This window comes from Marmota flaviventris, chromosome 5, assembly GCF_047511675.1.
Source record: "Marmota flaviventris isolate mMarFla1 chromosome 5, mMarFla1.hap1, whole genome shotgun sequence".
Lineage (NCBI taxonomy): Eukaryota > Metazoa > Chordata > Mammalia > Rodentia > Sciuridae > Marmota > Marmota flaviventris.
Genome location: NC_092502.1, coordinates 35,947,221 through 35,959,909, shown reverse-complemented (window position 1 = coordinate 35,959,909; position 12,689 = coordinate 35,947,221).

Below are 12,689 nucleotides of genomic sequence, written 5' to 3'. Positions count from 1 at the left end.
GCTTCTTCTCAGCAAAATAAATACTCAGTGAGGTAAATAGAGAGTCTGCAGAATGGGAGCAAATCTTTAACACAAGCACATCAGATAGAACACTAATCTCTAGGATATATAAAGCACTCAAAAACCTTAACACCAAAAAACCCCCCACAAATAATCCAATCAATAAATGGGCCAAGGAACTGAACAGACACTTCTCAGAATATGATGTACAATCAATCAACAAATATATGAAAAAATGTTCCAATATCTCTAGCAATCAGATAAATGCAAATCAAAATTACTTTAAGATTTCATCTCACTCCAGTCAGTATGGCAGTTATCAAGAATACAAACAACAATAAGTGTTGGTGAGGATGTGGGGGAAAAAGGTACACTCATACATTACTGGTGGGACTGCAAGTTGGTGCAGCCAATCTGGAAAGCAATATGGAGATTGTTTGGAAAACTGGGAATGGAATCATCATTTTACCAAGCTCTCCCACTCCTCGGTCTATACACAAAGAACTTAGCCACACAGGGTTAGGGACACAGCCACATCAATGTTTATAGCAGCACAATTCACAGAAGCTAAATTGTAGAACCAACCTTCAGTGGATGAATGGATAAAGAAACTGTGGTACATATACACAATGGAATATTACTCAGCAATAAAAGAGAATAAAATCATGGCATTTGCAGGTAAATGGATGGAGTTGGAGAATAATGTTAAGTTAGCCAATCACGAAAAACCAAATGCCGAATGTTTTCTCTGATATAAGTATCATAATGGGGTTGGGATGGGGAGCATGGGAGGATTAGATGAACTCTAGATAGGGCAAACGGGTGGGAGGGCAAGGGAGGAGAATGGGAGTAGAAAAGAAGGTGGAATGAGATGGATATGATTACCCCAAGTACTTGTATGGAGATGGGAATGGTGTGAATATACTTTGTATACAACCAGAGATATGAAAAATTGTGCTCTATACGTGTAATATGAATTGTAAGGCATTCTGCTGTCATATATAACAAATTGGAATAAGAATAAGTAAATTTAGTAAAAGTGACTTTGCAATTCTTCAACAGTTATATTTCCACTTAAATTTTAGAATCATTTTGTCAGATTCTAGACACATGTGATATGTTGGGACTTTGATGACAATTACTGTGACCAGTTTGGGGAACACTGACTTTATTTCAATCCGTAAACACGGAATATCTTTCCATTTTTAGATACTATTTAATTCTGTAAAAAGTTTTGCTTTTTGTGCAGGGCTCTTGAGCATTATTTGTTAGATTTATACTTATAATATTTAATATTCTTATGCTGCTGTAAAGAAAATCATGTTAGTATTTTATTTTCTAATTGATTGTTTTTTTTTTTTTAATAAAAATGCAATTGACTTTTAAAAACCCGGCAGTTTCTTTTCTTATTAGTGATTCTTAAGGACTCTTTTATATATATTCTAAACACAAGTCCTGTATTTGCAAGTATTTTCTTTTTATCTGTAGCTTACCTTTCCATTCTTTTAATATCTTTTGAATAGCAGTGGTTTTAAATTTTGATGAAGTCCAACGTGTTAATTTTTTCTGTTGTGGATTAGACTTCATCTGGCATAACAGTACTGTGAGCATGGCATATCTTTTTATAACCTTTTACTTTTAAATGTGTTTTCAAATGTGTTTCTTATAGTCTGTATATGGTTGAGTTTTTTATTCTGCTTTTTAATCAGGTGATTAGACCTTTTGTATTTAAAGTTATTATTTCAACATGCTTAGCTTTAAATTTGTCATCGTGATAACTGTTTCCTATTTGTCTAATCTGTTCTTTGTTCCCGCTTTCCTCTTTCCCTTCCTATTTTTTTTTTGTGGATTGAATATTTTTTATGATTTCATTTTCTTTTCTTTTTTTGCTTATTAACTATCTCTGTTTTCTAACTTAAAAGATTGCGTTAATGTTCACAGTGTACACTTTAAATTCATCACCGTCTATCTTCAAATGATAACAAATTTACATGTAAGTCTTACAAGAGGTTCACCTTTGTTTTTCTTCTCCCAGCTCTTATGCTATTATCATTCATTTTATTTATATATATCATAACCCTGCAATCCATTGCTATTATTTTTGTTTAAATAGTAACTTCTTTTATAGGCATTTGAGTTTAAAATCTTGTTTATTTATCATTTTTTAAAACTCTTTTTTAAAATTATTTTTTAGGTGTAGATGGACACAACACAATGCCTTTATTTTTATGTGGTGCTGGGGATTGAACCCAGGTCCCGGCCATGCTAGGCAAGTGCTCTATCGCTGAGCCACAATCCCAGCCCTATCATTTTTATACTATATTTTCATCAGGTATAATTTTCCTCCTGCCAAACTTTAACATTCCTAGTAGTGTTGATGAATTCTTTCAACTTTTGTACGCATGTCTGTAAGTCTTTATTCTTCTCCTTTCTGGCACTCCAGTTAAAAGTATGTTAAGTGACTCCATATTGCCTTATAGTTTCCTGAGACTCTCGTCATTATTTTTTACCCTCTTAATTTTTTATTTTGAAAATTATGATAAAATACATACAACATAAAATTTACCATCTTAACCATTTTTTAAGTGAACAGTCAGTGACATTGAGTACAACCACATTGCTGGGCTACCTACCATCACCACCATCCATATCCAGAACTCTTTTCATTTTGCAAAATTGAAACTATAACCACTGAACAATAACTTCTTATTGCACCCTACCCTTAGCTCCTAGTAACCACCATTTTACCTTCTGTCTCTGAATTTGATTACTCTAAGTAACTCATATAAGTGGAATCATATGGTATTTGTGTTTTTGACTTATTTTAATACTTATTGCATTTAATGTAATGATCTCAGTTTATCTGCTATAGCACGCGTCAGAATTTCTGTCATTTTAAAGGCTGAATAATAGTTCTCTCTCTCTCTCTCTCTCTCTCTCTCTCTCTCACACACACACACACACACACACAGACACACAAAGACACACACAAAGACACATACACAAAATGCATTTTCATCTGTCAATGGCACTTGGGTTGCTTCTACTTTTTGGCTATTGCAAATAATGCTACTATAAACATGGGTGTATAAATATTTCCAAGTCTTTGATGTCACTCCTTTTACATATGTACCCAGAAGTGGAATTCTTGGATCTTACAGTAATTCTATTTTTAGTTTTCTAAGGAACTGCCATTTTGTTTTCCATAGTGCCGACATCATTTTACATCCTTAGTGACAATGTACAAGGATTCTATTTTCTCCACATCTTTAGCAACACTTATCATTTTTGATTGTTTTGATAGTGGCTATCCTAATAGATGTGAGATGGTATCTTGTTTTGATCTTCATTTTCCTTATAATTAGTGATGCTGAGCATTTTTCATGTGGTTCTCTGGGGAAATATTTGTTAAAGATTTTAATCATTTAAAAAAATGTGTGTGGTTTTTTTTTTTGTATCAGGGATTGAACTCAGAGGCACTTGACCATTGAGCCACATTCCCAGGCTATATTGAATTTTATTTAGAGACAGGGTTCTCACTGAGTTGCTTAGTGCCTTTGAACTCGCGATCCTCCTGCCTCAGCCTCTCAAGCTTCTGGAATTACCAGGCCTGGCTTGTGTTTTTGTTTTAGCTTTTTTTTCCTAGAGGTTTCAATGGATGCTTTTATTGCTGTGTCTTCAAGTTTCCTGATTTATTTCTTTTGCAGTGCCTAATCTGTTAAGCCTTTCACTAAACTTTTAGTTTCAGCTATTATTATTTTAGCTCTAAGATTTTATTTGACTCTTTTATACATCTTCCATTTCTTGGCTCCTTATGTTTATTTGTTTTCCTTTTAAGTTCTTCAACATATTCATAATCTTTCAAAAGCCATCATCCACTAACCCATCATCTCTCTCATTAGAGGATTTGTTTCCCTTGCATATTTGTTAGTATGGTTTGAGGTCACGTTTCCCTTCCTCTTTGAATATCTTATAACTTTTTGTTTGAATGCTAAATATTTTGAATATTATAATGTTGAATGTCTGGATTTCCTATTTTTTGTAAAAGGATTATATGATTCATTATGAAGATAAATTACCTGTAAATCAGCTTGATTCTTTTGACAGTTATTTTTAAACTTTACTGTTGGGGGTGTGATACCCTCTTACAAAGGCTTTATGCTCTTGGGGTTTCTACTGAGTGTTTTGGGTGTTCATCAAAATCCATCCATAATGGCTGTTGTTTCTGGTCAGATTTCTGAGTTATGGGAATTGCGCATAATTGTAGTCCTCTGCCCACTCTTGGAGTTTTGTCTTGTGCAAAGGCAAATGCAATTTACCAGTCAGCAAAAGACTTAACGTGAGCTATTTGCAGATTTCTGGAGCACTGTTTCTGCTTAATTTGCTTCTGTCCCATAACCTGTAACATAAATTCCAGTTGTTTCCTCTTCCCTAATTCTAAGCTCTGTTTACTCAGTAGATCAGATCTGCCACACTTTAATTTGGTTTTCTTCCCAATACCATGATTCAAGTATCCCTAACCAGAAAGTTGAGATATTTGCAGGGTTACCTTGATTTATTATCCAATGTATGAAAAGAATTGTTTCATACATTTTGTCTAGTTTTTGAGTTGTTTATGGTAGAAGGGAAAATATATCATGATAAATGTGGTAAGTCTTCTCATTTGGTTTAATTTGCATTTAATGTTTAGTGGTTATTTGGATATACTCTGTTTTGAAGTGCCTGATCAATTCTTTTTGTCTATTTCCTACTGTATTATCTTTTCATTATTAATCTTTGAAAGTTTTTTTTTTAGTCCATTCATGTGTCACTTATAATGGGGACACATTCTGAGAAGTGCACTGTTAAGTGATTTCTCATTGTGTGAATACCCAGTGTGTACTTATACAAACCTAGATAGTATAGCTTACTTCACAGTTAGGTTTCCTAGAATAGATATGACAGCCCTTTGCTCTGGGGCTGTGGTGAACAATACAACACAAGACTAAACCAACCACAGGAAAACTTTGCAATCCAAGAGTTGCAGTAAACATAAGGTGGATGAGGAGTTGCTGGTGTAATATGGCATACTGTTTTGCAGTAAATTTTGTTTCATAAGTAGAAGGAATACACTTGAAAATAATGATGAATGTATAGTGTAGTAAGTAAATACACTAGTATCACAGTTCTTTATTATCATTATCAGGTATTAGCTATTGTACATAATTGCACGCACTCTGCTTTTATATAACTGACAACCTAGTAGGTTTGTTTCCCCTGGGCATTCATGGTGACTTTCTAATTTTCCCTGTATATGCAATTGCTTTTGAATGTTCTGGCTCCCAAATTGGAAAAAATAGAAAAAAAAATAGAAAACCAAAAACAAAGGGAAGAAAAAAGGCACTGACCTTTAAATTCCCTAGAAACAACTTCAGCCTGAGCGGGAGGGGCTTCAAACAATGGGAGGAGGTGCAATGATGACTATCACCTCTTTGCCTGCACCTTTCTGATAAGATGTGGCAATCAGCAATCAGAGCACAGATCCCCAATACTTGGAGGACAAGGTCCTTCATGCCCACCCTGGCTCTTGCACACTATTTGCAGACTACTCCAGGACCTTGTGCACAGATTCTTGCCAGTGGCTGAGAGATGGGGGACTGGTTATAGCTACAGTGCTAAGAACTGAAATTGCCCAAAATTTATGATCCTAGCCTTTCTTGGAAGTTGCAATAGTCTTCAGAATTCTAAAATAGTTATATCAGACAGATTTTATAGTGCAGTTGTCTAGGTGGGGAGACAGATTTCTGGGGGCTTCCTACTCCTCCATCTTCCTAGAATCTTCTCAATTTATTTTTGATAAATCTCCTGGGGAAGAAGTAGCCTCTTCAGCAAATGGAACTGATACTGGTGGATAACTACATGTGATTAAGTAGGACTTTTATTTCACACTATATAAAAATTAACTCAAAATGGATTAAGGCCTAAATATAAAAGCGAAACTATAAACTTCTTTGAAGAAGACCAAGTGGGTAAATCTTCATGATCTTGTATTTGGCCATGAATTCTTAGATATGACATTAAAAGCACAAACAAGATGAAACAAAATGGATAAAATGGACATTAGTAAAATTAAGACATTTCTATGCATCAGAGAACAGTATATGTGAAAAGACAACCAATGGAAGAGGAGAAATATTTTCAAATCATATGGTTGATAAGGGGCTTTATCTACAGTCTATGCTGTAACACAGAACTGTTAAAATTTAATATAAGGAAGCTGATTCATAATGGGGTTGTGAGGGGAGCATGGGAGGATTAGATGAACTCTAGATAGGGCAAAGGGGTGGGAGGGGAAGGGAAGGGCATGGGGTAAAAAAGATGGTGGAATTAAATGGATATCATTATCCTAAGTACATGTATGAAGACATGAATGGTCTGAATATACTTTGTATACAACCAGATATATGAAAAATTGTGCTCTATATGTGTAATATGAATTGTAATGCATTCTGCTGTCATTTAGAACAAATTAGAATAAAAAATTAATAAACTAAAAAGATTAATAATAAAAAATCACTAAGTGAAAGAAAATGTACAAATAGCCAATAAGTACATGCAAAGGTGCTTACTCAGGGGGTGCATGCCTATAATCCCAGGGGCTGAGGAGGATGAGACAGGAGGATCTCAAGTTCAAAGCCAGCCTCAGCAATGGTGAGGCGCTAAGCAACTCAGTGAGACCCTGTCTTTAATGAAATACAAAATTGAATTGGGGAGGTGGCTCAGTGGTTGAGTGCCCCCGAGTTCAATCCCTGGTATTCTCCCTGCACCCTACCTACAAAAAAGAAAAGATGCTCACTCAATGTCATAATCCATTAGTGATATGCAAATCTAAACCACAATCAGATATCACTTTGCTCCTACTAAGATCCATAATGAAAATGATGGAAAAGAAAAATTGTTGGATGTGGAGAAATGAGAATCTTCCCACTGTTGGTGGGAATGTTTAAGATACAGCCACTTTGGAAACATTCTATCAGTCCCTCAAAAAGCTAAACCAAGAGTTATTTTATGATCTAGCAATTTCACTCCTAAGTATATATCCATGAAAGGTGGAAAATATATGATCAAATATGTACACAAATGTTCTTGACAGCATCATTCAGAATAGCCCCAAGATAGAAACACCTCAAATGACCACCAATTAACAAATGGATAAATAAAACGTTATATGTCTATGCAAAGGGATATTATTATGGCATAAAAAGAAATAAAGTATAACATGGATGAACCTTGAAAACATAAAAAGTGAAAGAGGGTCAGTCAGTCACAAAAAAGACATGATTCATTTATATTCAATATATACAGAAGGAAAATATATAGAAATAGTATAGATTAGTGATTGCCTAGGGCAGGAGGTGGTAAATGTGAGAATAAGGTGTGATACCTGAGTTCTTTCTTTAGTGGTAGAAATGTTCTAAAATTGTGGTGATGTTTGTAAAATCCTGAATATAGTAAAATCCCATTTAACTGGGTGAATTATTTGGTATATAAATTATATCCCAACAAAACTTTCACCAAAAAGTTGGCTGCATAATTTTATGCAGATTAAATAGTTACGAAGTTCATAACCACTGAAATAAATATGGCATTTTACCCTCAACAAAATTGCAAGGTTTCTTGTCGAAGTGGTTGTTGGAGGGATTGTAGCTTATGAGTCATTGTGAAGTGGTGGAGGGGAGGTTTTATGAAATTAGATGGCATGGAAAGTCATCACATCAAATGTGGATGGATATGGCTCATCACACATCCTGTGAAGTCGTAGGTGTTGGCAGTGTGTGCACCTGTGTTGTCTGGGCACTTCTGCAAGGTACAAAGCAGGCATTAGACTAAATGTAATTTTCTGTATTTTCACTTCGTGTTTCTTTAAAATGAAATCAGGAATGAGCATGAGCACATAATGCTCAAATTTTCTCTTTTGTATAAATTGCATTGGATAAAATTCTAATATTCAAAACAAACATTATAGTAGAATGACTGTGGCTCTATCCTTGTATTGAAAAATGAGTCTCTCAAAAACAGTTGGCTTAATAAAAAAGACTAGCAACTTTTAACATTATCCCATGGGCAAGTATGCTAGCTAGGGCCTCTCTTTTTCTTTGTATAAAGTCACCAATGTCATCATGGGGCCCGACCCTTGTGACCTTATCTAATTCTAATTATATCCCAAAAGTCTCTCCTCCAAATTCCATCAACATACGAATTGGGGGATTAAGTTCACAACATATCAACTTTGGGGGCCGCATTCAAATCATAGCTAGAGGGAATGGAGGACGGGAGATGGGCAGGTGGGCTGGAATTTAGATACCTGGCAGTTGTGCTGTCTGCTTCATGATCAGGGTGGCTGCTGTCCCAGGCCTCAAGGAACCCATCTGGAGGAGCCTCCTCACTCATAGCAGCCCTGACCCACCCTCACCAGGCCATTTTTTCAGCTCATCTGTATTCCCTCCTCACAGCACAGGGCATACCTATTGAAGTAGCACCCCCTTTTCTCCACAGAAAAGCTCTCTTCACCATGGCTGATTTTAGGACTGTCAGCAAAAGAGTCCATTGAAGATAAACTTCCTATTTTCATGTCACCCTGTTTACTTGGCTACTGGCCTAGAAGATACCAGCAGCACTCCAGGTGCTGGACACCCCCTTACTAGTTTTCACAAATGTATCCAGTATAGTACTTTGAAGAAATGTGTAATCAAGGCCTCTGGCCTTGAGCTGGGCTTCACAGAGATGTCTACATTTTTAAGTTACAAATGGGCCCATGGTAACAGCTGGTAGGGGGAGGAAAGAATGGGGAGAAGAAGCTCTCCCTTTCTCAGGTGCTATCCTTGAAGAGTTAACTTGCCCAGAACAGTGAAAGAAAAAGCTGCTTTTGTGTAAACCTCTGCAGACTGTGAACTTCTGAGCCCCTCCCCTTACATGCTGGGTATAAAACTCTGAAACTCCCTGAACTCGGGGTTCAGGGGATTGATTGGTTACAGCAAAAGGTGTGCCCTCTGAACCTGGCTGCAGCCAAATAAAACTATTTCCTGCTCTCTTTGGTGCCTTGCGTCGTTTGTCCCTACAACACCTATGACTTCATTTGCCCTGAAACTGACCCACCTGGGGACAGTACCCCATCCTTGAATATCTAATGGTCTGTTAGGGAACAGAATTTTATTCCTTTCTCTGGCTCAAGAGAGAGATTTGGCAATAATGCCTCAAATTTTCAAAGTGGTTCTATTTTATTGGAAATAATGTGCTTTTGACGACCACATATTATCAAAACATACATCATCTGTCAAGACTAATTTTCCTTCTAGGTGTGCGCGTGTGCGCGCTCATGTGTGGGCGCATGTGTTCTTTTATTTACAAGAATACAAGAACACATGTGTCCATCTATTTACAGCCTTTGTCACATACTAATATTGTCTTATATCTCCATGACCTTTTGTCTTCTCTTACAGACTCAAACACTGATTCTTGTTGGTGCTTCTCAGCTCTGGCACTAACACTGCACCTAATGGATCATACATCATGATAAGAACTTTTAAACAGCATATTCCCGGAAACCAACTGCAGAGGTTGAGATGCTAAGATAGATATAGCTGCCTGGGTTGCAAGACAGACTCATGATGGTGATAATTGGGAGATTGCCTAAATGGCGCCACCACGTGGCCATATTGTGTTATGTGGCCACATGCCCAAGACGGATCATCTTTAAAATCTCTCCTACAGTTCACTTTTGAAAGAATTTTGAGTGAGGGGTTAAGGGTGTAGTTCAGTGACAGAATGCTTGATTAGCATGCATGAAGCCCTGGGCTCTATGTGCCACATCGGTATGTACCCGTGCACACACACACACACAGTTCCGAAATTGGAGCGATTCCCATCATCTTAAAAAATTGTGTACCAAGTAATACCTTCTGAATGGTTTTCAGTATGTGATTTCAAATTCACATAATTTAGGCCTATATAAAATAAGAGTGCTCCAGGAGAGAATAGAACTAATTACTTAGAAGAAAAGTTGTGCAGACCTCTGGGAGACTAGAGGATAAGTCTTTTCCAGCTTCCCCCACTGTGCAGAGATGCTTGTACCCAGAGAAGAAAACTTCTCTTTGAAGTAGGTGACAGGCTCAGTAAGGGTCGTTACACTTATCAGATGCTTACAGAGTGCCAGCCTCTGGGCAAACACTCTATGCATATACTTATTTAATTATACGTTAAATTACTATTTAAATTATTATAGTAAATTACCAAACTGCTAATATGTAGCAGGCACTTCTCGTTAGGTACTTTGGATGGCTTTCTTTTTCTGGCCAGCCTTCTAGTACTATCTTCTTCTTCTCTGGCTAGCCTTCTAGTACTATCTCAAAATCTTCAACTCTTATTTTATAACTGTCTATTTCTCTCTTCAATTTGTCATTTTTTTTTCTTCAAGAATTTTTGGGTTCTGTTTGTAGGGGCATATTTTTGTAATTGTTATATCTTATTGATTGGTTTACTCTTTTATCAACATCTAATATCCTTCTTTGACTCTTTGTAAAATTTTTAACTTAATATTGATTTTGTCTGGCCTAAGTATAACTACACCAGCTTTCTTTTTAGAATATTGTTTGCATAGAATATATTTTTTAAAACTCATACTTTCAAAACGTTTGTGTATTTGGATTTAAAGTTAGTTTCTTTTAGATACCATGTATTATAACATTTTTCCTTTAAATTGCATGCTGCTAGTCTCTGGCTTTTAACTGGAGAGTTTAATGAATTTATTGTAATTTAAAGTAATTATTCAAAAGGAAGAGCTAACTTCTGTTATTTATGTGTTTTTTTCCCCATAGGTCTTCCATATTTTTGTTCTTTAATTCTTGCATTATTTCCTTTTATAATTTATTTATTTTTTTCTAGTATACCTTTGATTCTCTTGTCATTTCCTTTTCTGCCTAATGGTTACACTGAGGATTAGCATCAATCTTCAATTTATCACAACCTAGTTTGAATTAATGCCAGCTTATTTTCAATAGCTTACAAAACTTTGTTTCTAAACATCACTCCATTTTTGTTGTTATTACAAAAAATTGTATCTTTATAAGTTTGTTATTAACATAGATTTATAATTATTGTTCTATAAATCATATAGAAAAAGAATTACAAACTAAAATATAATAATAATGACTTTTATATTTACTTGTGCCATTATATTTATTGATGTTCTTTATTTCTTCAAATCATATAGATCTGATTTATTGTCTAGAATCTTTTATTTCATCCTGAAGGGCTCCTTGTAGTATTTCTTTTAGGGAGACTCTAATAGCAACAAACTCCTTCAGCTTTTATCTGAGAATGTCTTAATCTACTTCATTTTTGAAGGATAGTTTTGATGGACATAGGTTAGTTGATTGACAGTTTAAAGTGGATTAAAGACTTAGGCACTAGATAGAACAGAGATCTTACACCTAACGGAAGAAAAAGTAGGCCAAAATCTATATCACGTGGGCTTAGGAACTGACTTCCTTTAACAATACTCATAAAGCACATGAAGTAAAGTCAATAATCAATGGAATAGAATCAAACTAAAAAGTTTTTTATGCAATTTTTTTAAATAAGGTAAGAGAACAAATAAACATGTAATTATACTGCATTATAATTACCCACACAATTGCATTTATCATTGTTCTTTCTCCAACTCAAATGAAATGTCGTGGTTTTGAAGACTGCAAAAATACTTTAGTTTTTATTGTGATGTAAGTTTGCTTTCGACAAATTATCTCAGCCTTTATTTATCTGGAAATGACTTTATTTTACTTTCACTTTTGTAAGGTAGTTTTGCTGGATACAAAACTCTAGGATAAGAGATTTTGTTTTTTTTTTTCAGTTCACTAAATGAGTGAATACACATATGTATCCTTCAGTGCTTCTGATAAGAAGTAGCTGTTGTTCATATTGTTGTTGCCCTGTACATGATCAGTTGATTTTATCTCATTGATTTCAAAACATTCTGATGGTTTCACTTGACTTTGAATAGTTTTACTGTGTATGGATGATGGAATATATTTTAAAGTTTATTGACCTTCCTGGATATGCGGATTATATCATATTCAGGAAGTGTTTAACCAATATTCTTTGAAAAAAATTTCTGCCCCTTTCTTGTTCTTCTTCTAATATGTTGATATGCTTACTTGTGCCTTCCAGGACTCAAATACCCTATTCATTTTTCTTCATTGCTTTTCTGCTTTTCAGATTGGATAGTCTTCATTTATCTATCTTGAAGTGCAATTTTTTTTTTTGTGCCAGTTCATCTCTAATGTTGATCTTCTCTATACATTTTTAATATTTGTTATTTCTATTTGGTGCCTTTTAAAATAATTTCTACCTCTTTATTGATACTGTCTATTTAATGAGTCATTTCCATTTTAATTTTTCTTTAATTATTTAAATATGGCTTTCTTTACTTCTTTGTACTTAATTATATTAGCTGCTTTGAAGTGAGTTTGTTAAATCCAACTTCTTGGCCCTCTAAAGTCATTTTCTGTTGATTACTCTCTTCTTCCCTTTTTGTTCAATGTATAAGTCACACGTTCCTATTTCTCTGCATTTCTCATAGTTTTTGATTGAATAATGGCCGTTCTGGATAATATATTTTAGCAACTCTGAGTTTTGATTCCCCAGGGCTTGTT